Below are 24,826 nucleotides of genomic sequence, written 5' to 3' on the forward strand. Positions count from 1 at the left end.
GAATGCTTCCATGTCTTTTCACAAGTAGATACTACAAACCCTTTTCTGGAACACTGTTAGGAAGAGATGTCCACTGAAGGCAGAAATAATAAAATAAAAAGAGCCTTCAACGCCTACTTCAAATAAACTAGAAGTTATAGATCCATTTAAACCGATAAAGGAGAAACCCCTTTGAGATGTTGCAAGAGGGCTCCAAGAGACTCAAAACAATCCAGGCGAATGTTCTACTTGCTTCTTGAAACTAAAGGTAGGAGTGTTATGTTAAAAATATACACACTTAAATGGATTCATCAGGTGTGCGATGTGTGTAAAAGTGTGTGGTAAAAATAAAAAGATGCAAAAGATATGTAATTTTACAAAGAGACATGAATATGAAAAGAATAAGAGAATGACAACTGAATTGAAATATAAATTGAAGAAAACAAAGCAAATAGAGAAAAATATATGAATCAACAAAACAGTGTAAAAGAATTTTATCAATACCTTTAAAGGATATAAAGATAAGAAATGGTAGTATCTAGAGTTATGTTAGTTTTAGTTCCATTTCTTTATCTGTTAAAAGCATTCTAATTTTAAGGTAATGATTTAATTAGAAATACTCATTTCATTTAAGAACTGAATGTGTCATCCGCTAAAATGTGTTCTATTCCAAAGCAGAGCTGCTGTTACTCTGCTGACTCAGAGTTCCAGAATTCCAGTTTTCTGATCAAGTCATATACAGGAAACTTCCAATTTCAAGGTTTTGTTTTGTTTTGCTTTTCATGCCTTCTGCAGGTTGACTTTTCTCTGCAATCTTTTAATATAATTTATCAACTCTCCATATCCTTTCAAAATCCTGATCAATTTATAGTCAAAGTTTGAAACTCTCACATTTCACCATTTGTAGTATCTTTTGAGTTTAGTGAAGAAGAATTATATTTTCAGGAATCACACTGCCTTTGGATTTCTTTTCGTATTTTCAGTTTTGTCGGTTAGTACTGGTATACCTTGGGGTTTGATATCTTTTCCATTTTACGTAGACTGCATTTTCAGTTACTTTTCTGTCTCTGTGATAAAATACCATGATCAGAAGCTAAATCAGCAGAAGAGTTTATTTTAGAACGTAGTCCAGAGTCCATCACTGCAGCTACCAACAGCAAGCAGAGAACATGGGAGTTGAGAGGAAGCAGAGAGTTCATACATTGCTCCACAAGTGTGAAGGCCAGCAGAGCCAAGAGATGACCATATTTTAATCTCAATGTCAGCCCCAACAATGTACTCTCATCTATTAGTTGTATCGCCTTAACCTTTTCAATAAAGGTACTACCAAGGAGGGAACAAGTGTAGTCCATATTGGGGTATAGAGGGGACTCATTGAACACATCACATCTCCTTTATTGCACAGTCTACTCTGGTGCTCAGACATCAGTACTAATTCTCAGAAAAGAAAAGTCAAGTTCTAATAGAACCAAAATGTAAAGGACAGAAACACTGAAAATTATTCTGATATAAGTCGCAATGTACCAGAAACTACAAAAACAAGGACAATAAAATACCCAGAATGGTTCAATAACTAACAGTATTTGATGGCGTGAAAATGGTGATTGGGTGAGATATAGTAAGAATGCATTGATTTAGGCAAAATAAAGAAAACTTCGTTACAGAAAGAAAGGTGATAGCAGGAAGAGGAAATACAGAGGAGGAAGAGGGAGAAGAAGAATGCTCACATTGAATGGAAGAGAAAATCAGAAAAATAGAGGGCTTATATCCAAAATATGCAAAGAACTCAGGAAGTTAGACTTAGAAAAGCAACTCATTAAAAATGGGTCCTGAGCTAAAACACAAAGAATCACAGCTGAGGAATGCCAATTATTATGGAATACCCAAAGGAGAAATGGTTCAACATCTTTAGAACAGGCAAGTCGCAAATCAAACAACCCTGTGATTCCACCTCATACACTAGTCAGTATTGGTTAAGATCAAAATCAGATGATGAAGATGCTGGTAGAGGAGAGAGAAAGAGGAATACCTTCCATTGTTTGTGGGATTGTAGACTGGTACAACCATTCTAAACCAGTCTGAGCTCGAAAATTGACATTGAACTACTTGAGGACCCAGCTATACCTCTCTTGGGCATATACCCAAAAAGATGCCCCAACATATGTAACAAAAGACAGACATGCCCACTATGTTCATAGCAGCCTTATTTATAATAGCCAGAAGCTGGAAGAACCTAGATGCCCTTTCAATGTAGAAGGATAATAGAAAATGGTACTGCACAATGGAATATTACTCAAATAATAAAAACAATGACTTATGAACTATAGGCAAAATGGATGGAACTAGAAAATATCATTCTGAGTGAGGTAACCCAATCTCATGGAAAGAAAACACATGGTATGCACTCAATATTGATATGGATATTATTAAAAATTAGTGATTAAATAAGGGAAATCAGGGAGAAATAATCAGCCAAAAAGAATAAAATGGGATGACCTTGCCAAAATGTCCAACAGTGGGTAATGGAACTCAAGAATATCGATAGGTCTCAGTGGAGGTAGGTAGTCAACAACTCACTCAAAATGGACACAAAAATCCAGAAAGAAATATGGGATAAAATAGAGCAGAGATTTAAGGAAAAGCCATCCAGTGATTAGCCCAACTTGGACTTATCCCATGGACACAGGTAATAAAACCTGACACCATTACTGATGCTACGCTTGTGCTTTCTGCAGATAGGGTCCTATATGCCTGTCGTACAAGGAACTCTTTTACCAGCAACTGATCTAGGATGATGGAGGCCTATAGCGCCAAGCATTGAACTGAAGTCAGGGACCCCCATGAAGAGAGTGAGGGAGGATTGAAGGAACTGAAGGGAATGGCAACCCCATAGTAAGACAACAGTATGAACGATCCCTGGAGTTCCCAGAAACTAAGAAGTCACCAAGCAAGAGCATACATGGGTCAGCTCCATGGCCCTCATCCTATATATACAATAGTCCCTTTGTTTACATTTTAGTGAAAGAAGATGATGCACTTAATTTATATACACCTGATGCCCTGGAGAGAAATGTGGGGAGGGATTTAAGCTAAAGAGGGAAGGGGTGGTGGGGAATTAGGGAGTACCTCAGAGGCAAAGGAGGATGAAAAACTCTGGAGGAAGACTGGGAAGGGGCACCCATTTGGAATGTAAATAAATGAAACAATTTCTTTTTGCAAGAGAAATAATTTAAAATAATCATTACCCAAAGAAGTTGTCTCTTTGAAAAATAAAAGATCAACAAACTTCAGCCAAACCAACCAAAAAGAAAACGTAACTAAATAAATAAAATTATAGATAAAGATCTGTTTTGCTAAATGCCATTGAAATTCATATACAGTATGGTACATTAATAAAATTATGATCCTACAAAGTTAGAAAAGTCTAAAAGAATAAATAGATTAATTTTACATAAATATAACAAAATTAAACCAGTCTGAGGTAAACAAGCAAAATAGATTTAAAAGTGGTAAGAAAGAAGCAGCAATATATATTTTAATTTTTAAAATCCTATAGTCAGGAAGATCCATGGGGAATCTACCACATTTAAAAAATGAAAGTTTAATATCAATAATTTTCAAACTATTCCACCAAATACAAAAAATCCAACATTTTTATGGAGCCACTATTATCTCTTAATATCACCAAACTTCTAACAAATTGTAGGTAAATATGCTCAAACTAAGGTGCAAAATCTTCTAAATTACTTGTAAACCAAATTTAGGAACACATCAAAGAGGGAAACTGTGTACCAGAAACCCATCAGGTACCTCCCCATCACAGACCTTGGAGGACAATGTAGGACTGCCGCCATGTTAAACCAGCATAAGGCTATGAATACTATTTGTCCTTAGACTCATAGGTAGTGCAGTCCTCATCCCTGGAGAAGGAAATTTCTTGCAGCAGATGGACACAGAAAACCATACAATCAATAGAGATACACAGAGCTGTGGGTTTCAGCAAATCTTCAATAGATACTCCACAATGCACCTAAGGTTCAGGGACCATTACAGAAATAGCAGTGATAATGTAAGGGCCAGAGAACCAGAGTGCGGTGGGATTGTATCTCCTGAGGATGTCAGGAGTATGCTCAAAAGCTCCGCCACCAGCATGATTGCTGGCAAAATGAGGAAATTTAAAAGCAATTTTGCTTTGAACAGAGGCCATGAGTGAGCAAGCTATACTCTTGAATTTAAAATGTGTGGAATTGTGTAGATGTGTTGAAATTATAAACTCAAGCTAAGCATATGTTGCTATTGTTACACACCCTGTAAGCTGAGACGAGGATTTGATTCGGGTCTTGGATCTTCGACAATACTTTCATTGACACCCACGCATAGAGCCTAACAATTCTAGCACAGAGTCTTCCTTCATGCCCAGACCTTAGACTTTAAAACCCATAGTTTCATATCTTAATTGAACCCCACATTCCATACTAGCTGAACGTTAGTCTTTTTTATGTTAATGATAAAATGCTAATTTCTTTAGGAGAAAACAAAATGCTAAAGAAAATAAATATCTTTCAGTATTCAAACTACGCTATAGCTCAATACGGGTGATTCGGTTCTTTTGTGTACTTCTCTCTGCTCATTCTTTTTTTAAATTATTTCATTAATTCTTGTATTCGTGTTCATTTAGGTGTTTTGACTCAACAACCTCAACAAGGCTAGAAAGAAACAGTTAAGGGTGCGGACTGAGGTCAAGTAGTTTAGAGCCAACATAGGTCCAATTTTTTTCATAATTTATTAAGTTGTTGTTGTTGGATAAATTTTTATTTACATTTCAAATGTTATCCCCATTCCCGGTTTCCCATCCATAAACCCCCTATTCATCCACCGCCCCCTTCTTACATTCTTTAACATCAGATAACCTGGATTACATTTTTTCCATTTTTTTGGATATTTTCTTTATCTACATTTCAAATATTATCCCTCTTCTAAATTTCCCCTCTGGAAACTCCCTAATGCATTCCCCTACCCCCTACCTCCATGAGGGTGCTCCCCCACCAACCCCTACCCACTCACTCCTTCTTTCCTGCCCTGGCATTGCCTTACACTAGGGCATCGAGCCTTCACAAGACCAAGGGCCTCTAGTTCCTGGGAGCTCTGGGGTGTCTGGTTGATTGATATTGTTGTTCTTCCTATGGAGTTGCAACCCCCCTCAGCTACCTCAGTCCTTTCTATAACTCCTCCATTGGGGATCTGGTTCTCAGTTCAATGGTTGGATGCAATCATCCTCCTCTGTATTGGTCAGGCTCTGGCAGAGCCTCTCAGGAGACAGCTATATCAGGCTCCTATCAGCAAGCACTTCTTGCCATGTGCAATATTGTTTGGGTTTGGTGTCTGTATAGGGGATGGATCCCCAGGAAGGGCAGTCTCTGGATGGCCTTTTCTGCAGTCTCTGCTCCACACTTTGTCTCCATATTTTCTCCTGTGAGTATTTTGTTCCCCCTTCTAAGAAGTACTAAAGTATCCACACTGTGGTCTTCTTTCTTCTTGAGCTTCATGTAGTCTGTGGATTGTATCTTGGGTAATTTGAGGTTTTTGGGTTAATATCCACTGAAAAATGAGTCCAAATAATGTGTGTTCTTCTGTGATTAAGTTACCTCACTCAGGATGATATTTCCTAGTTCCATCCATTTGCCTGTGAATTTCATGAAGTCGTTGTTTTTAATAGCTGAGTAGTACTTCATTGTGTAGATGTGCCACATTTTCTGTATCCATTCCTCTGTTGAAGGGCATCTGGGTTCTTTCCAGCTTCTGGCTGTTATACATAAGGCTGCTATGAACATAGTGGAGCATGTGTCCTTGTTATATATTGGAGCATCTTTTGGGTATATGCCAAAGAGTGGTATAGCTGTGTCCTCTTGTAGTACTATGTCCAATTTCCTAAGGAACTGCTGGACTGATTTCCAGAGTGGTTATACCAGCTTGCAATCCCACCAACAATGGAGGAGTTTTCCTCTTTCTCCACATCCTCACCAGCATCTGCTGTCATCTGAGTTTTTGTTCTTAGCTATTCTGACTGGTATGAGCTGGAATCTCAGGGTTGTTTTGATTTTCATTTCCCTGATGACTAAGGATGTTGAACATTTCTTTAGGTGCTTCTTGGCCATATGATATTCCTCAGTTGAGGATTCTTTGTTAAGCTCTATACCCCATTTATTAATAGGATTATATGGTTCTCCGGAGTCTAACTTTTTAAGTTCTTTGTATAAATTGGATATTAGCCCAGATGTAGGATTGGAAAAGATCTTTTCCCAATCTGTTGGTTGCTGTTTTGTCCTAATGACAGTGTCCTTTGCCCCACAGAAACTTTGCAATTTTATGAGGTCCCATTTGTCTATTGTGGATTTTAGAGCATAATCCACTAGTATTCTCTTCAAGAAATTTTCCCCTGTGCCCAGGTGTTCAAGGCTCCTCTCCACTTTCTCTTCCATTAGTTTCAGAGTATCTGGTTTTATGTGGAGGTACTTCATCCACCTGGTCTTGAGCTTTGTACAAGGAGATAAGAATGGATCAATTTGCATTCTTCTACATGCTGAGCACCAGTTGAACCAGCACCATTTATTGAAAATGCTGTCTTTTTTCTGCTGGGTGGTTTAGCTCCTTTGTCAAAGATCAAGTGACCATAGATGTGTGAATTCATTTTTGGGTCTTAAATTCTATTCCCTTGATCTACCTGCCTGTCTCTGTACCAATGCCATACAGCTTTTAGAACTGTTGCTTAGTAATACTCCTTGAGGTCAGGGATGGTGATTCCCCCCGAATTTCTTTTATTGTTGAGGATAGTTTTCACTGTCCTGGGTTTTTTGATATTCCAAGTGAATTTGCAAATTGCTCTTTCTAACTCTATGAAGAATTACATTGGAATTTAATGGGGATTCATTGAATCTGTAGATTGCTTTGGGCAAGATGGCCATATTTACAATATTAATCCTACCAATCCATGAACATGGGAGATCTTTCCATCTTCTGAGATCTTCAATTTCTTTCTTCAGAGACTTGACGTTCTTGTCATACAGATCTTTCACTTACTTGGTTAGAGTCACACAGAGGTATTTTATATTATTTGGGACTATTGTAAAAGGTGTCATTTCCTTAATTTCTTTCTCAGCCTGTTTATTCTTTGAGTAGAGGAAGGCTACTGATTTGTTTCAGTTAATTTTATATCCAGCCATTTTGCTCAAGTTGTTTATCAGGCTTAGGGATTCTCTGGTGGAATTTTTGGGGTTACTTAAGTATACTATCATATCATCTGCAAATAGTGATATTTTGACTTCTTCCTTTCCAATTTGTATCCCTTTGACCTCGTTTTGTTGTCTGATTGCTCTGACTAGGACTTTGAGTACTACATTAAATAAGTAGGGAGAGAGTGGACAGCCTTGTCTAGTCTCTGATTTTAGTGGGATTGCTTCAAGTTTCTCTCCATTTAGTTTGATTCTGGCTACTGGTTTGCTGTATATTGCTTTTTGTAGCCTGTTTAGATATTGGCCTTGAATTCCAGGTCTTTCTAAGGCTTTTATCATGAAGGAATGTTGATTTTTTTCAAATGCTGAGAGAGCATTTTTTAGTGGATTATGTTGATGGATTTCCCTGTATTGAACCATCCCTGCATCCCTGGGATGAAGCCTAGTTGATCATGATGGATGATCATTCTGATATGTTCTTATATTCAGTCTGCAAGAATTTTATTGATTATGTTTGCATCTATATTCATAAGGGAAATTGGTCTGAGGTTCTGTTTCTTTGTTAGGTCTTTGTGTGGTTTACTTATAAGCATAATTTTAACTTCATAGAACAAATTGGGCAGTGTCCCCTCTGTTTTTATTTTGTGGAATAGTTTGAAGAGTATTGGTCTGATAGAATTCTGCACTAAACCCATCTGGTTCTGGGCTTTTTTTGGTTGGGAGACTTTTAATGAATGCTTTTATTTCCTTAGGGGTTATGAGACTTTTTAGATGGTCTATCTGATTCTGATTTAATTTGGCACCTTTTATCTGTCTATAAAATTATCCATTACATCCAGATTTTCCAGTTTTTTTTGAGTATAGGCTTTTGTAGTAGGCTCTGAAGATTTTTTTTTTAATTTCCTCAGTTTCTGTTGTTATGTCTCCTTTTTCATTTCTGATTTTGCTAATTTGGATACTGTCTCTGTGCCCTCTGGCTAGTTTGGCTAAGGGTTTATCTACCTTGCTGATTTTCTCAACAACAAAAAAAATGGCTCCTGGTTTTGTTGATTCTTTTTATAGTTCTTTTTGTTTCTATTTGGCTGATTTCTGCCCCGAGTTTGATTATTTCCTGCCATCTACTCCTCTTGGTGTATTTACTTCTTTTTGTCTAGAGCATTGAGGTGTGCTGTTAAGCTACTAGTGTATATTCTTTCCAGTTTATTTTTGGAGATACTCAGAGCTATGTGTTTTCCTCTTAGCACTGCTTTCATTGTGTCTCATAAGTTTTGCTATGTTGTACCTTCATTTTCATTAAATCCTAAAAAGTCTTTAATTTCTTTATTTTTTTTCTTGAACAAGTTATTCAGTGGAGCATTGTTTTGCTTTCTATGTGTATGTGGGCTTTCTGTCATTTTTATTGTTAGTGAAGAAGATCCTTAGTTTGTGGTGATCTGATAGGATGCATGGGGTTATTTCAGTCTTCTTGTTTCTGTTGAGGCCTGTTTTGTGACTGATTACATGGTCAGTTTTGGAGAAAGTACCATGAAGTGCTGAGAAGAAGGTATATTTTTTTGTTTTAGGATGAAATATTCTGTAAATATCTGTTAAATCCATTTGATTCATAACTTCCGTTAATTTCATTGTGTCTCTGTTTAGTTACTGTTTCCATGATCTGTCCATTTCTGAGAGTGGGGTGTCTCCCACTATTATTGTGTGCAGTGTAATGTGTGCTTTGAGCTTTAGTAAAGTTTCTTTTATGAATGTGGGTGTTCTTGCATTTGGAGCAGAGATGTTCATAATTGATAGTTTATCTTGTAGATTTTACTTTGATGATTATGAAGTGTCTCTCCTTAACTTTTTTGATAACTTTTGGTTGGAAGTTAATTTTACTCAGTATTAGAATGGCAACTCCAGCTTGTTTCTTGGGACTATTTGCTTGGAAAAAATTTTCTAGCCTCTTACTCAGAGGGAGTGCCTGTCTTTGTCACTGAGGTATGGTTTCTGTATGCATCAAAATACTGTGACCTGATTATGTATGCAGTCAGTTAGTTGATATCTTTTTGTTAGGGAATTGATGTTAAGAGATATTAAGGAAAAGTGATTGTTGCTTCCTGTTAAATTTGTTGTTGGAAGTGGAAATATGTTTGTGTGGCTATCTTCTTTTGGGCTTGTTGAAAGATTACCTTCTTGCTTTTTCTAGGGTGTAGTTTCCCTCCTTGGGTTGGAGTTTTCTATCCATTATCCTTTGTAGGGCTAGATTTATGGGAAGATATTGTGAAAATTTGGTTTTGTCATGGAATATCTTGGTTTCTCCATCTATGTTAATTGAGAATTTTGCTGGGTATAGTAGCCTGGGCTATCATGTGTGTTCTCTTAGGGTCTGTATGCCATCTGCCCAGGATCTTCTGGCTTTTCATAGTTTCTTGTGAGAAGTCTGGTGTAATTCTGATAGATCTGCCTTTATATGTTACTTGCCCTTTTTCCCTTATTGCTTTTAATATTCTTTCTTTGTTTTGTGCATTTGTGGTTTTGATTATTATGTGACAGGAGTTTCTTTTCTGATCTAGTCTATTTTCGAGTTCTCTAGGCTTTTTGTATGTTCATAGGCATTTCTTTCTTTAAGTTAGGGAAGTTTTCTTCTATCATTTTGTTGAAGATATTTACTGGCCCTTTAAGTTGGGAATATTCTCTCTCTTCTATAGGACTCTTTTGAATTTTGCATTTTCTTTGACTGTTGTGTCAATGTTTTGTATGGTGTCTGCTGCACCTGAGATTCTCTCTTCTATCTCTTGTATTCTGTTGGTGATGCTTGCATCTGTGACTCCTGATCTCTTTCTTAGGTTTTATGTCTCCAAGGTTGTCTCCCTTTGTGAATACTTTATTGTTTTTATTTCCGTTTTAGATCCTGGATGGTTTTGTTCAATTCCTTTACCTGTCTGGTAAAGGTTGTGTTTTCCTTTAATTGTTTAAGGAAGTTTTGTTTCCTCTCTAATGACTTCTACCTCTTTACCTGTATTCTCCTGTATTTCTTCAAGGGAGTTATTTATGCCCTTTCTAAAGTCTTCTGTCACCATTATGAGATTTGATTTCAAATTTGAATCTTGCTTTTCCAGTTTGATGGGGTATTCAGGACTTTTTGTGATCCTGTGATTTTTGGGTTCCTATGATTCTGAGATCCTGGGTGTGCTCCTGGGACTCTGGCTACCTCTGGGATCCTGAAATCCTTGTGTGACCAAGCTCCTAAGGTCCTGTTGTGTGAGAGCTCCTGGGAGTCAAGCTCTGGGCGTTGCAGGAGTGGCTGGGAGCCACAGCCCTGGCTTTGTTCCAGGCACAGGTGCAAGCTGGAAGGGACTTATGCTTCTGGCTGGCAGGGTTTGTGTCTCCCTGGTTCCTGTGGGATTCCAGTTATGCTAGGTGTTGGGAAAGATATTGTGGCTTCAAACTGTGATCTTGAGTGTGTCAGAGCTCAGTGCTCATTGTTGTGTCTGATCTCCTGGGAATCGAGATTCCTTTGTGATCCTGTGATCCTGTGATCCTGTGTGATCCTGTGATCCTGGGCATTTCAGAGCACCTCTGATCCTGGGCTTATTAGAGTGCCTGGGAGTCAGGCTTTCTCTGGGTGTTGTGGGAGTGGGTGTGGAGCCAATGTCCAAGGTCTGATCAGGGTACTGTTTGAGACCAGAAGGAACCCATGCTACTGGATGGGCAGAAGTTCCTGTGTCCCTGGATCCTGGGGGTCCCAGTTACTCTGGGTGATGGGGCAATTGTTGTGGCCTCTGCTCCTGGGCAGTCAGCCTTCCTCTGGGTGTTGTGGTTTAGATTTTAGAATACACACTATTACTTCTCTTACTTTATGGTATGTGGTTTGGCCTGTACACTTTAACTGATATAAAATTCTTGGGTCTATCAGGGTCCAATTGGGGGTAAATGTCTTAGAACATTGTAATGAAATGCTGAACTTAAAGAGGACCATCATGCAGCACAATGTAGAAAACAATAAAAAATTTACATCAGTGGTTCTCAATCTGTGGGTTGTGACTGCATTGAAGTTTCACATCAAGTATCCAGCAAGTCAGATATTTACATTAAGACTCATAATGGAAAATTACAGCTATGGAGTAGCAACAAAATAAATTTTTAATCAATTTAGTCTCTCATACATTACATTCTGACTGCAGTTTTCCCTCCTTCCTCTTCTCTAAGTCCCCTCTCTCTCTCCAATCCTCTCCTCCTTCACTTCCCTACAGAAAATGGCAGGCCTCCAAGGAATAACAATCAATCATGGCATATAAGGTTGCAATAAGACTAGCTACCTCTTCTCATATTAAGGCTGGAAGAGGCAACACAGTAGGAGGAAAAGAGATTCCAAAACAGATAAGAGTCAGAGACAGTCCCTCTCACACTGTTAGGAATTCCACAGGAAGACTGAACTTCACAACTGTAATATATATGCAGAGAGCTTAATTCAGGTCCATCAGGCTCCTTGATTGTAGGTTCAGTTGCTGTGAGCCTCCACGCATGGCAATTAGTTGATTGTGTGGGTTTTCTTATGTTGTCTTTGACACATCTGGCTCCCACAATCCTTCCTCCCCAATCTCCAGCAGGATTCTCTCAGCTTCTCCTAATGTTTTGCTGTGGGTCTGTGTATCTGTTTCCATTGGTTGCTGGATGAAGCCTCTCTGATGACAATTGGGCCTGTCAGGGGCTTGATCCCTTTATGGCATGTGGGCTCAAGCTACACCAGTCATTTGTTGGCCACCCCTACAGTTTCTTCACCACCTTTATCCTCCGACACATCTTACAGACAGGACAAATTGTAGGTTGAAGCTTTCATGATTGGGTTGGTGTCCCAATCTTTCCACTGGAAGTCTTGTCCAGTTACAGGAGATGTCCAGTTCAGGCTCTGTATTGCCCATTACTAGGAGTCTTAGGGTTACCCTTGTACATTCCTGTGAGTTTCCATGAATAGGCTTTTATCTTGCCATGAAATGTACCCTAATTCCAGCTGTTTCTCCCAGAACTCTCTCCTTTCATTCTCCCCACCCTCCCTGACTGTTACCTCTTATACCCATCCCTATCCACCCCCAGTGCACCCACCATATCTATTCTATTTACCCTTTCCAGGGAGACTCCTATGTTGCTCCTTGATCCCTCCTTGCTATTTAGCTTCTGGGGTCTGTGCATTGTAGCATGGTTATCATTCCCAGCTGATTTCCACTACAAATGAGTCTATGCATGCTTGTCTTTCTGGGTCTAGGTTAACGAAATCAGAACAATGTTTTAAAGTTTTATTCATTTGCTTGCAAACTTCATTGTATTTTTTTTTTAACAGCTGGGTAATGCTCCATTGAGTGATCATATCACATTTTCTTTATCAATTCTTGGTTGAAGGACATCTTGGTAATTTCCAGTTTCTGGATATTATGAATAAAGCTTCTATGAACATAGTTGAGCTAGTGTTTTATGATAGAATTAAGTGTCCTTCGGTTTATATGCCTAGGAGTGGTATAGACGTACCTTAAGGTATATCTATTCCCAGTTTTCTGAGAAACCACCATATTAATTGCCAAAGTGTCTGTCTAACGTTGCATTCCCACTAGCAATGGAGGAGCGGTCTCCTTGCTCTACATCTCACCTGCATAAGTTGTCACTTGTGTTATTGAGCCTTGCCATTCTGATCTGTGTAAGAGGAAATCTCAGAGTCATTTTGATTTGGATTTCCCTGATGGCTAAGTGCTTCCTGGCCATTTGAAATTCCTCTACTGAGAATTCTGTTTGGATCTATGCTCCATATTAAAAATTTAATTGTTTGCTTTGTTTATGTAAGTTTATTGAGTTCTTTATATATTTTCAAAATTAGCCCTCTGTGAAATGTGGATTTGATGAAAATCTTTTCCTATTCTGTAATTAGCAATTTTGTCCTATTGATGATGTCCTTTGCATTACAGAAGCTTCAGTTTCATGAAGTCCCATTTATTAATTATCGATCTTAGTGCCTGTGTTTTGTTCAAAAAGTTATCTCATGTGCCAATGTGTTCAAGGATATTCCCCACTCACTCTATCAGGTTTAGAGTATCTGGATTTATATTGAGGACTTTGATCCATTTGGATTTGAGTTTTGTGAAGGATGATTGATAAGGATTTATTTACATGCCTTTACTTGCTGACATCCAGTAGACTAGGACTATTTGTTGAAGATGCTTTCCTTTTTTCATTGTACAGTTATGACTTCCTTATTAAAAAAAATCAGGTGTCCGTAGGTGTGTGGATTCTTGTCTGGGTCCTCTCTCTGATTCCATTGATTAACTTGTTTGTTAGTTTTTTTAATGTCAATGCCATGTGGTTTTTATTACTATAGCTCTATAGTAGCATGTCAAATTGGGGATGATGATTCTTCCAGAGATTTTTTTTTTGTACACGATTATTTTAGCAATCATAGGTTTTTGTTTTGCTGCATGAAATTCAGTATCTTCCTTTTGAGGTCTGTAAATAATTGAGTTAGAATTTTGATGAAAATTTCATTGAGTTTGTAGATTGCTTTTGGTATGATGGCCATTTTGACTATATTAATCCTACTGATCCATAAGAATAGATCTTCTTCTGATAGCCTCTTAGGTCTATTTCTTCAAAGACATAAAGCTCTTATTGTACCATTCTTTCACTTGCTTTATTAGTGTTACACTAAGATATTTTATATCATTTGTTGCTATTGTGAAAAGTTCTGTTTCCCTGGTTTTTTTCCCCTCTGACCATTTGTCACTTGTATAAAAGAGGACTCCTAAGGGTTTTTTTTGTTTGTTTGTTTGGTTGGTTTTTTTGTTTTTGTTTTCTTTTTTGGAGGGGGGATGGTCACTTACATATACTGTCATATCTTCTGCAAATAGTGATACTTTGATTTCTTTTTTCCAATTTGTATGACTTTGATCTCCTTTAGTTTTGTTAGTGATGTAGCTAGGTATGGAGAGAGTAGACAGCCTTGTATTGTTCCTGATTTTTGTGAAATTGCTTTGAACTTTTCATTTTTTTTTCTTTTTTTTCTTTTTTTTCCGGAGCTGAGGACCGAACCCAGGGCCTTGCGCTCGCTAGGCAAGCGCTCTACCGCTGAGCTAAATCCCCAACCCCTGAACTTTTCATTTAACTTGCTGTTGGCTATAGCTTACTATATATTGCCTTTAATATATTTAGGCATGTCATTTTTATCAGTTTTGTTAGTTTGGATAAGGCTTTGTCTTGTTAATTTTCTCAATGAACCAATTCTTTCTTATTGATTGATTCTTTGTATTCTCTTTGTTTCAATTTTATCGATTTCTGCCCTCAGTTTGATTATTTTCTGCCATCTACTCCTCTTAGGTATGTTTGCTTCCTTTTGTTCTAGAGCTTTCAGGTGTGCTGTTAAGTTACTATTATGAGAGCTCTCTAATTTGTTTATGGAGGCGCTTAATGCTGTGAACATTCCTCTTATCACTGCTTTAAAAATTGCTTGAAAAAAATTTCCCCACTCTTTGCTCTAAGGTAGTATCTATCTTTGATGTTGAGATGAGTTTCTTGTATGCAACAAAAAGATGGATACTTTTCCTCATCTATTCTGTTATTATGTGTCTTTTTAAGGAGAATTGAATCCATCGGCATTGAGAAATATTAATGACCAATGATTGTTAATTTCTGTTAATTTGTTGTTTGTTGTTGAAGGGGATGGTTGTGTGTGTGTGTGTGTGTGTGTGTGTGTGTGTGTGTGTGTGTGTGTGTGTGTGTGGTTTTGTTCCTTTTGGTTTTGATGGTGTAAGATTATTTATTCCCTGTGTTTTCATAGATGTACTTAGTTTCCTTGGGATAAAGATTTTCTTCTAATATCTCTTTTTAAGCCTGACTTTGTGGATAAATATTGTTTAAATTTAAATTTGGCATACAATATTGTGTTTTCTTCATCTATATAGTGATGGAAATTTTGCTGTGTATAGTAGTCTGGGCTAGCATTGTTGTTCCCTCAGGGTCTGACAGACATCTGTCCATTCTTGTAAAGAAGTTGGGTATAATTCTAATAGATCTGCCTTTATATATTACTTGGATTTTTCCTCCATCTTGCAACTTTTAATATTCTTTTATTGTTCGTTAGGTTTAGTGTTTTATTATTATATATTCATTCTTTTCTGGTCCAATTTATTTACTATTCTCTAAGCTTTTTAAGGTTAGGAAAATATTCTTTTATGATTCTGTTAAAATTTTTTCTTTGAATCTTGAGATGTTATTCTCCTCCTTCCTCTATTCCTAATATGCTTAGATTTGGTCTTTTCATAGTATCCCAGATTTTCTTTATGCTTTGTTTCAGGAATTTTTTGGATTTAACATTTTCTTTGATTTATCAATTCTTTCTATTGTAACATCAATGTCTAAAATTGGTCCTTCCATCTCTTGTATTCTGTTGTTGATGGTTGGGTCTGAAGTTCCTAGTTGCTTTACCTTTTCCATCACTAGGATTTTCTTAGTTCATGTTTTCTTTATTGCTTCTATTTCCACTTTCAGGTCTTTAATTGTTTTATTCATTTTCTGAACCTGTTTCCCCCTCCCGTTATTTTCTTTATAGGACTTATACATTTCCTCCAGTTGATTGTGTTTACCTGGATTTCTTTCAGGAATTTATTCATTTCCTTTTTAAGGACCTCTTGTCATCTTCATAAGATTGCTTTTAAGGTAGTTGTATTGTGTTACAGATATGCTGGAATATTTAGTACCTGCTGTAGTAGGACACCTGGTATATTTCTTTGGTTGTGTTGTTAAGTTGGCCTTTAGTGACCTGGATTTAGAGTAATTATAGGTTTAGTTGCTGATTTCAGAGTTTATCTTTGTTGGGTGAACGTTTTTCCCCTTTCTTTTCTATTTTATCTCTAGTTTCCTAGCCTGAGTCACCTGTGGTTTTGGCAATCAGTGAGTCCTCATGTCTGGTAGAGTGTCTCCACTGGGGTTTTGGCATAAGCTCTGGGGTTCTGGGAACCTGAGTTGCCTCTGGGGTTCTAGATACTGACATGGCTTCTGGGGTTCAAGTTATTTGTGTGGCTTCTGGGGTTCTGGGTTGGGACTTGGTCTAAGGTAGGGCAGAGGTCTTCTGCTATAGTTGTGGGCTGGGGGGATGGAACAGAGGGGAGGGGCTTACAAGAAAACAATGTTATGGTTGGGAGTCATCACAATATGATAAACTCTACTAAAGAGTTGCAGCATTAGGAAAGTTGAGAACCACTAGTTTATATATACTTGTGTGAGTATCAATGTTATAAAATACTAGTCAATGTATTATAGCCACATATTAGGATACGAATGTGTTAATAAAATATTCTGAATATATATATATATGTATATATGGTTTCATCTTGATTCTATTTACTGAGACATACAGCATTGTTTTGGCTATCCTGGGTTTTTTGTTTTTCCATATGAAGTGGGGATTGCTTTTCCAGTATCGGTAAAGAATTGAGTTGGAAATTAGATGGCGATTGCATTGAATCTGTAGATTGCTTTTGTTACAGTTATCATTTTTACTATGCTAATCCCACTGATTCATGAACATGGGAGATCCCTGAGGAGAAAGGGGAAGGGGTAGGTAGGGGAGTGTATGTGAGTGTAGGACTTGGAGGAAAGGAGGAGAAAGGAGGGGGCTTTGGGATGTAAAGTGAATAAATGCACACACACACACACACACACACACACACACACACAGAGAGAGAGAGAGAGAGAGAGAGAGAGAGAGAGAGAGAGAGAGAGAGAGAGAGCAAAGAAGTGCTGAGATAGAAAACCCATTCATCTTTGGTGCGCCATTCTGTGACTGGGATCTTGGGACTCTATAAACAGAGAAAGGTTGTAATCTGACTTTTGAGTGCTGATGCAATAAGACCAGCTTTCTCACATTTCTGCTGCCAAAAGTATTCTAACATGATGTACTATAATTTAGAGTTGTGAGCAAAAGTAAATCCTTTCTCACTTAGGTTGATTTTGTCATATTTTTATAACTGCAATAGAAAAATAACTAAATTGGAATTCTGCTTTCTGTTTAGTCCTTCACAAAGGAAAAATTTGAATCTATTAAGATCACTAGATTTGTGGGGGGAAAAAACAGTGCCACCAGACAATAGTGTACTTGTTCTCTTAGGCTATTTTTGGACCATGCACAATTTAAAATGCTTGTTCTTTATAAAAATTGTGATAGCCACATAAAATATTTTAAAGTAGTTTTTTTTAAAAAATCTCTGAAACTGCTGTTAAAAGATACCTCGGACACAAAATCTTAAACGTTAATTATGGTTTAAATAAAATTAAAGTCTTTTCTTTTCTACAAATTATAAAAACAAATCCCATCCTCCTAATATAGCAATGAGCTTTGAGAATCAAAGGAATGATTTACCAAACTTACTTAGCCACTGAATTTATTTATATTTTTCTTAAGAATGCCATTTGGATGTCAGTATTATATGAAATGCATGCTAATGTTTGCTCTTTTGAAGATGCATTGGACAACTGCAATATTAAAGTCAACCTGGTAACATTAGTTCAAGTTAGGAATTGAAATAGAATTAGGAGTCCCTCACATTAAAGATGATGTAAGTGATCAGTTATTGCTGACTTTTTTTATAGATAAAGCCAGAACTAGAACGGCAAGAGTAAGTTAGAGGAGGATTTTCAGTAGTTTGTAATTTCATCCTTCTTCCATCAAGATTCCAATAATATTTGGAAGATTCTTTTGTTTGTAAAAGAAAGAAGTCTGAGTTTTGCTGACAGGCTATAAACCTTGCTTCCTTTTCTGATCCTTCATGTATTCTATCTTTTTAAACAGATTTTCAATGTCTATTGAGTTTTTAAAGCAATGTGTCAGTTTCTAATAGTCCTGCTGGTTTAAGGAAAAATACTCTCACTAATAAATCATAATGAATCATCAGTCTCAACAGGCCCATGACCTCCGATCAGTTGGGGGTTTGGGGCTAAAGTCTTTTTCCCCTCTTCTTGCTGGAACTACTCTACTTGCTCTAGTCTGTCATTCTAATTTATGGGTGGGCTGCCCACAGGACAACTCACCTGCAAAAATAGTTCATGCTGTGGTGTTTATTATACTAAGTAGCTTTCATGCTGACAGAGAGTTTTTACAAGAGGATGGAGTTGCTGTCAAGATCTTCCATCATCTGAGCAAAGCTGGCACTCAAATTCTCTCATAGTTCACTATATTAAATTTAGTTGGGTGGGAACAGCACAGATGAGAATGGGTTAGGAGGCAGTAGCGAACTCTGTTTAAATGTCTTATTTAGGGGACTTAGTGAATGTGTCTTCAGTAAAATGCATCAAAAGGACAGCAAAATAAAGAGTCATGCATTAGAGGCATTAAATGTGTCTCTGTGCTGACCTAGTACAGAGTAATGAAAAAATCTCTATATTGCACATGAAGCAATGCTAAGGTGTACAGCTTTAAATGATGCTTTGGTGAGCTAGTGAAATACTCACTAGGCATATTTTCTTTACTCCTCAGTTTTAAACATCCTTGACTTATTAATTTAATATATTGTCTTTATACAGCTTTTGAAAAGAAAATGTTGAAAGTAAGAAAGTGAAAATACACTGGATCCTAGTATATTCTCTTAGGGGCAATAATTTTTAACGTTGCAGCTCCCTCTACTGCCCTATGCATGGTCTCCTATGCACTTTTTTTCTAATCACGAAAGAATACATAAAATAATGTGCCTACTTTATTTTTTCCTACCATCAATATTTCTCATATTACTGAAACCCCTGTATACTCGTGCATCATTTCTAAAGCCGGACAGTGTTTCCCAGCATTTGTGTATTGCTTCATTATTCTCTTACTGGGGAATTGTGTTACTACGATTTGTAGCTTTTGTCCTCACTTCCTCATTTCTTCTCTATAGAGGGTCAATAGTTAAATTCTTTCCTAGGCTCAGGACCTCTGCACAGCTGTCTTTGTTGTGGGACATTTTGGCAGATCTTGGTAGAAGGACAAATTTGGAAGTTATGACGCAGGAGTGATGGAACATTTCTTCATGCTTGCTTGCTTTCCTACACCTCAATGTGGGATTCCTGTCAGCTTGGTTTCATCACTGCTTTTCTCCCAAACTTTCATGAGTTTCAGACTGTAGAAGAGTCAATGGGTCTTATTGATTGACTGTACAATATAAGATTGTTAGGATGTGGCTATTGTTTTTCTTTGTGTGTGCATTGATAAGTCAATGAAAGAGACTCGTATTTATTCTTTACCTGAAGTTAGAATAATCTTTTTTGAACCCTATGATTGAAACTTTCCAAACAAAGGGTCTAAACATGTTAACATTCTTGATACATATCAGTTATCAGTTGGCTTCTATTTCTTTAGGGGTTATGGGACTGTTTAGATGGCTTATCTGATCCTGATTTAACTTTGGCACCTGGTATCTGTCTAAACAAATTGACCATTTTATCCAGATTTTCCAGTTTTGTTTGAGTATAGATTCTTGTAGCAGGATTCGATGATTTTTTTTGAATTTCCCAGATTCTGTTGTTATGTCTCCTTTTCTTTTTCATTTTTTTTTTTTTTTTTTTTTACTTTTTTTCTTTTATTAACTTGGGAGGGCATTTCATCTACATTTTGATTGTTATTCCTTCCTGGTTTGCTCTAGGCCAACCCTTCCTCCCCTTCTTTATGGGTGTTCCTTCCCATCCTCCCCATTACTGCCCCCTCCCTCAACAATCACGTTCACTGGGGGTTCAGTCTAGCAGAATGTCTCCCTTTTCATTTCTGATTTTTGCTAATTTAGATACTGCCTCTGTGCCCTCTGGTTAGTCTGGCTAAGGGTTTATCTATCTTTTTCATCTTCTCAAAGAACCAGCTCCTGGTTTTGGTGATTCATTGTATGGTTCTTTTTGTTTCTACTAGGTTGATTTCAGCCCTGAGTTTGATTAATTTCCTGCCTTCTATTCCTCATCAGTGTATTTGCTTCTCTTTGTTCTAGAGCTTTCAGGTGTGCTGTGAAGCTGCTAGTGTCTGCTCTCTCCAGTTTCTTTTTTGAGGCACTCAGAGCTATGAGTTTTCCTCTTAGTACTGCTTCCATTGTGTCCTGTAGGTTTTGGTATGTTGTTCCTTCATTTTCATTAAATTCTAAAACGTCTTTAATTTCTTTTTTTTTTTTTTTCCAGAGCTGGGGACCGAACCCAGGGCCTTGCGCTTGCTAGGCAAGCGCTCTACCACTGAGCTAAATCCCCAACCCCAATTTCTTTATTTCTTCCTTGATCAAGTCACTATTGAGGAGAGAGTTGTCAAGTTTCCATGGTATGAAAGTTATCTGTTATTTTTGCTGTTATTGAAAACTAACCTTAATCTATGGTGATCCCACAAGAAGCAAGTAATTATTTCAATCTTCTTGTGATGGTTGATGCCTGTGTTGGAGAAGGTACCATGAAGTGCTGAGAAGAAGGTATAATCTTTTGTTTTAGGATGAAACGTTCTATAGATATCTGTTAAATCCATTTGATTCATAACTTCTGTTAGTTTCATTGTGCCTCTGTTTAGTTTCTGTTTCCATGATCTGTCCATTTCTGAGAGTGGCGTGTTGAACTCTTCCACTATTATTGTGTGCAGTGAAATGTGTGTTTTGAACTTTAGTAAAGTTTTTTTGTTTGTTTGTTTGTTTGTTTTTTAATGAATATGGGTGCCCTTGGATGTGGAGCAGAGATGTTCAGAATTGAATGTTCATCTTGGTAGATTTTTTTCCTTTGATGAGTATGAAGTGTCCTTCCTTATCTTTTTTTGGAAGTCGATTTTATTCAATATTAGAATGGCTACTCCAGCTTGTTTCTTGGGACCATTTTTCTAGCCTCTTACTCAGACAGAGTGCCTGTCTTTGTCACCGAGTTATGTTTTCTGTATGCAGCAAAATGCTGTGTCCTGATTATGTATGCAGTCAGTTAGTCTATGTCTTTTTATTGGGGAATTGAGTACATTGATATTAAGAGATATTAAGGAAAAGTGATTGTTGCTTCCTGTTATTTTTGTTGTTAAAGGTGGAAATATGTGTGGCTATATTCTTTTGTGCTTGTTGAAAGATTACTTTCTTGCTTTTTCTAGGGTGTAGTTTCCCTCCTTGTGTTGGAGTTTTCTATCCATTATCCTTTGTAGGGCTAGATTTGTGGAAAGATATTGTGAAAATTTGGTTTTGTCATAGAATATCTTGGTTTCTCCATCTATGTTAATTGAGAGTTTTGCTGGGTATAGTAGCCTGGACTGGCATGTGTGTTCTCTTAGGGCCTGTCTGACTCTGCCCAGGACCTTCTGGCTTTCAAAGTCTCTTGTGCAAAGTCTGGTGTAATTTTGATAGGTCTGCCTTTATATGTTACTTGCCCTTTTTCCCTTACTGCTTTTAATATTCTTTCTTTGTTTTGTGCATTTGTGGTTTTGATTATTATGAGACAGGAGGAGTTTCTTTTCTGACCTAGTCTATTTGGAGTTCTGTAGGTTTCTATATGTTCATGGGGCATCTTCTTTAAAGGTTAGGGAAGTTTCTTTATGTAATTTTTGTTGAAAGATATTATTGGGTTTTGTTTGGAATCTCTCCTTCTTTTTTTTTTTTTTTTTTTTTGGTTCTTTTTTTCAGAGCTGGGGACCAACCTAGGGCCTTTGCGCCTTTAGGCAAGCGCCTACCACTGAGCTAAATCCCAACCCCCTCCTCTCTCTTCTATTCCTATTGTTTTTAGGTTTGGTCTTCTCATTGCATCCTGGATTTCCTGGATGTTTTGAGTTAGGATTTTTTTGCATTTTACATTTTCTTTGATGGTTGTATCAATGTTTTCTATGGTGTCTGCAGCACCTGAGATTCTCTCTTCTATCTCTTGTATAATGTTGGGAATGCTTGCATCTGCGACTCCCGATCTCTTTCCTAGGTTTTATATCTCCAGGGTTGTCTGCCTTTGTGATTTCTTTATTATTTCTATTTCCATTTTTAGATCCTGGATGGTTTTGTTCAATTCCTTCATCTGTTTGGTTGTGTTTTCCTGTAATTCTTTAAGGGATTTTTGTATTTCCTCCTTAAGGGTTTCTACCTGTTTGCCTGTGTTCTCCTGTATTTCTTTAAGGGAGTTATTTATGCCCTTCTTAAAGTCCTCTATAATCATCATGAGATGTGATCTTAAACCGAATCTTGCTTTCCCAGTTTGATGGGTTATCCAGGACTTTCTGTAGTGTGAGAACTGGGTTCTGATGATGCTAAGTAGCCTTGGTTTATTATTTACCTTTCAACTATTATCTCTCTATCTATCCATCTATCTATCTATCTATCTATCTATCTATCTATCTATCTATCTATCTATCATATACTTGTCCTACTTTTCTCCTTTATCTAATGATATCATAAGAGTCAATATGTCGTCTGCAGTTATGAGATGTGTAAGGTAGAGGCCTAACATTAAGCTAGTACATACAGGTTATCTGATCACAGCATTGTATTATCAAACATTAAGTCATTCATGTCGGAGATTGGGTAGAACTATCTGGCATTATATTTAACTTTACTATTCAGAACTGTGTGTAGTTCTAAATGTATGAATCATTTATTTCTTATATCTCACTTACTTTTTTCATTTTATTGAAAATATATTCTTTTCTCATACAATGTATCCTGATTTTCCCTTCCCTCTCCTACTTCTAGTTCCTCCTGAGCTCCCCTCCCTTCTAAAACTACTTTCATTTATTACCAGTGCTGCTGGCTGCCATGGACATAAGTCTTCTTTGTATAATAATATACATAGTTCACATTCCTCCAAGGAGTGTCCTCCCTGTTAAGGTTAATGCCTGCAAGATAATCTGAAACAGCATGAGTCCAGGAGGCGAGGTGTCAGCTAATGAGGCTAATGTCTCAGCAAAATGGTAAATGTTGAGCCCTTCATGACAGTCCTTAAGGCTATGGAAATGAACTCTAAAATAATAAGTTAAAATATATAATGTCTCAAAATATATAAGGATGCAATATGAATCCTGAGGGGCTTCAGAACAGAGGTAGCTACTTTATGAACCAGTTTATCAAAAAGATAGAAAGGCAGGCAAATTCCTGAGTTCAAGGTCCGTCTGGGACACAGGAAATCCAAGCCCAGGTGTGGTAGAAATAGTAATTAATTTCAGGACAGGATCCCACCCAGCTATTTTAGCATCTGTGCTTAACAGAGGCAGACAGATCTCTAAATTCTTTTACAGAGTTAAAAGTAAATGTGTGCTTGCTGTCTCCTAATAATTAAGGGGCTGTGGTCACTGAATGCTGTCTCTTAGGATAATCAAAAGGAAATCTGAAGTAAATGACTGGATTGATATGTAAAATAAAAGATTAGGCTTATGATCTTCAGGAGATGAAGTATTCAGAGTAACCAGAGAGAACTGAAAAACTGTCTCAATTAGAACTTAGCTGCAGAAAGAGCTGTCTAGAGATCTCCAGAGGAAGCAGATTAGAGAGAAAGAATGCAGAACAGAGAGAAGGTAGGCTGGAAAGCTGTCTCCCGCAGAGCATAGGCCACCAGCTTGGACCCATGATTTGACTTCAAGTCCTTTATTTCACCACACTCAAATGCCCTTCTCTCAGAACCCCTCTCCAAGCTGAGACTGGTCCTTGGCAGTTTATTAGTTGTTGATCTTAGTGACTGCACTATTGATGTTCTGTTCAGAAAGTTGTCTCCCGTGCCAATGCATTCAAGGCAGTTCCCCACTTTCTCTTCCACCAGTTACAGTATCTGGTTTATGTTGAGATTTTTGATCTTCTTCAACTTGACTTTTGTGCAAGGTGATAAATATGGATTTATTTGCCTTCTACATGCAGGGACATCCACTTAGACCAGGACTATTTGTTGAATATGCTTTCTTTTTTCCATTGTGTATTTCTTGCGTTTTTCAAAAATCAGTGTCCATAGGTGTATAAATTTATGCCTGTGCCTTCTATTTGATTCCATTGATCAACATGTCTGGTTTTATGCTAATGACATGAATTTTTTATTACTAGAGCTCTGTAGTAGAGCTTGAATATGAGGATGGTGATATCTCTAGAAGTTCTTTTATTGTTCAGGAATGTTTTAGCCAACTTGTTTTTATTTTATTTTATTTTTTTATATGAAGTTGAGTATTGCATTTTAAAAGTCTATAAAGAATTACATTATAATTTTTATGGGGATTATATTTAACCTGTATATTGCTTTTAGTAGGATGGGCATTTTTTACTGTTAATTCCACTAATCCATTTGCATGAGAGATCTATCCATCTTCATATATCTTCATCAATTTTTTTTCTTCAAACACTTGAAGTTTTTGACATACAAGTCTCTCACTTGCTTGACTAGAGATACCCTAATATATTTTATATTCTTTGTGGCTATTGTGGCTTAGTAAAATATTTGGATATATATATATATATACACATATATATGTGTGTGTGTGTGTATTATAATAATCTGCAAATAACAATACTTTGACTTTTCCTTTCCTGTTTTAGCACTTCAATCTCCTCCAGTTGTCTTATTTCTCTAGTTAGAACATCAAATACTTATTGAATACATATGGAGAGATATATCTTATTCCTGATTTTAGTGGAATTGCTTTAAGTTTCTCTCCGTTTAATTTGATGTTGACTATCAGCTTACTA

At 37.1% G+C, this 24,826-nt stretch overlaps 1 protein-coding gene across 1 annotated transcript in view; it reads right to left on the reverse strand.

Annotated features, from left to right (window-relative positions):
• The window catches only part of LOC116886993 (single-minded homolog 1-like), a 73,692-nt gene that overhangs the window by 39,630 nt on the left and 9,236 nt on the right, over window positions 1-24,826 (reverse strand). The gene's annotated exons all lie outside the window — the stretch shown is intronic.

Source organism: Rattus rattus, chromosome 18 (genome assembly GCF_011064425.1).
Source record: "Rattus rattus isolate New Zealand chromosome 18, Rrattus_CSIRO_v1, whole genome shotgun sequence".
NCBI lineage: Eukaryota > Metazoa > Chordata > Mammalia > Rodentia > Muridae > Rattus > Rattus rattus.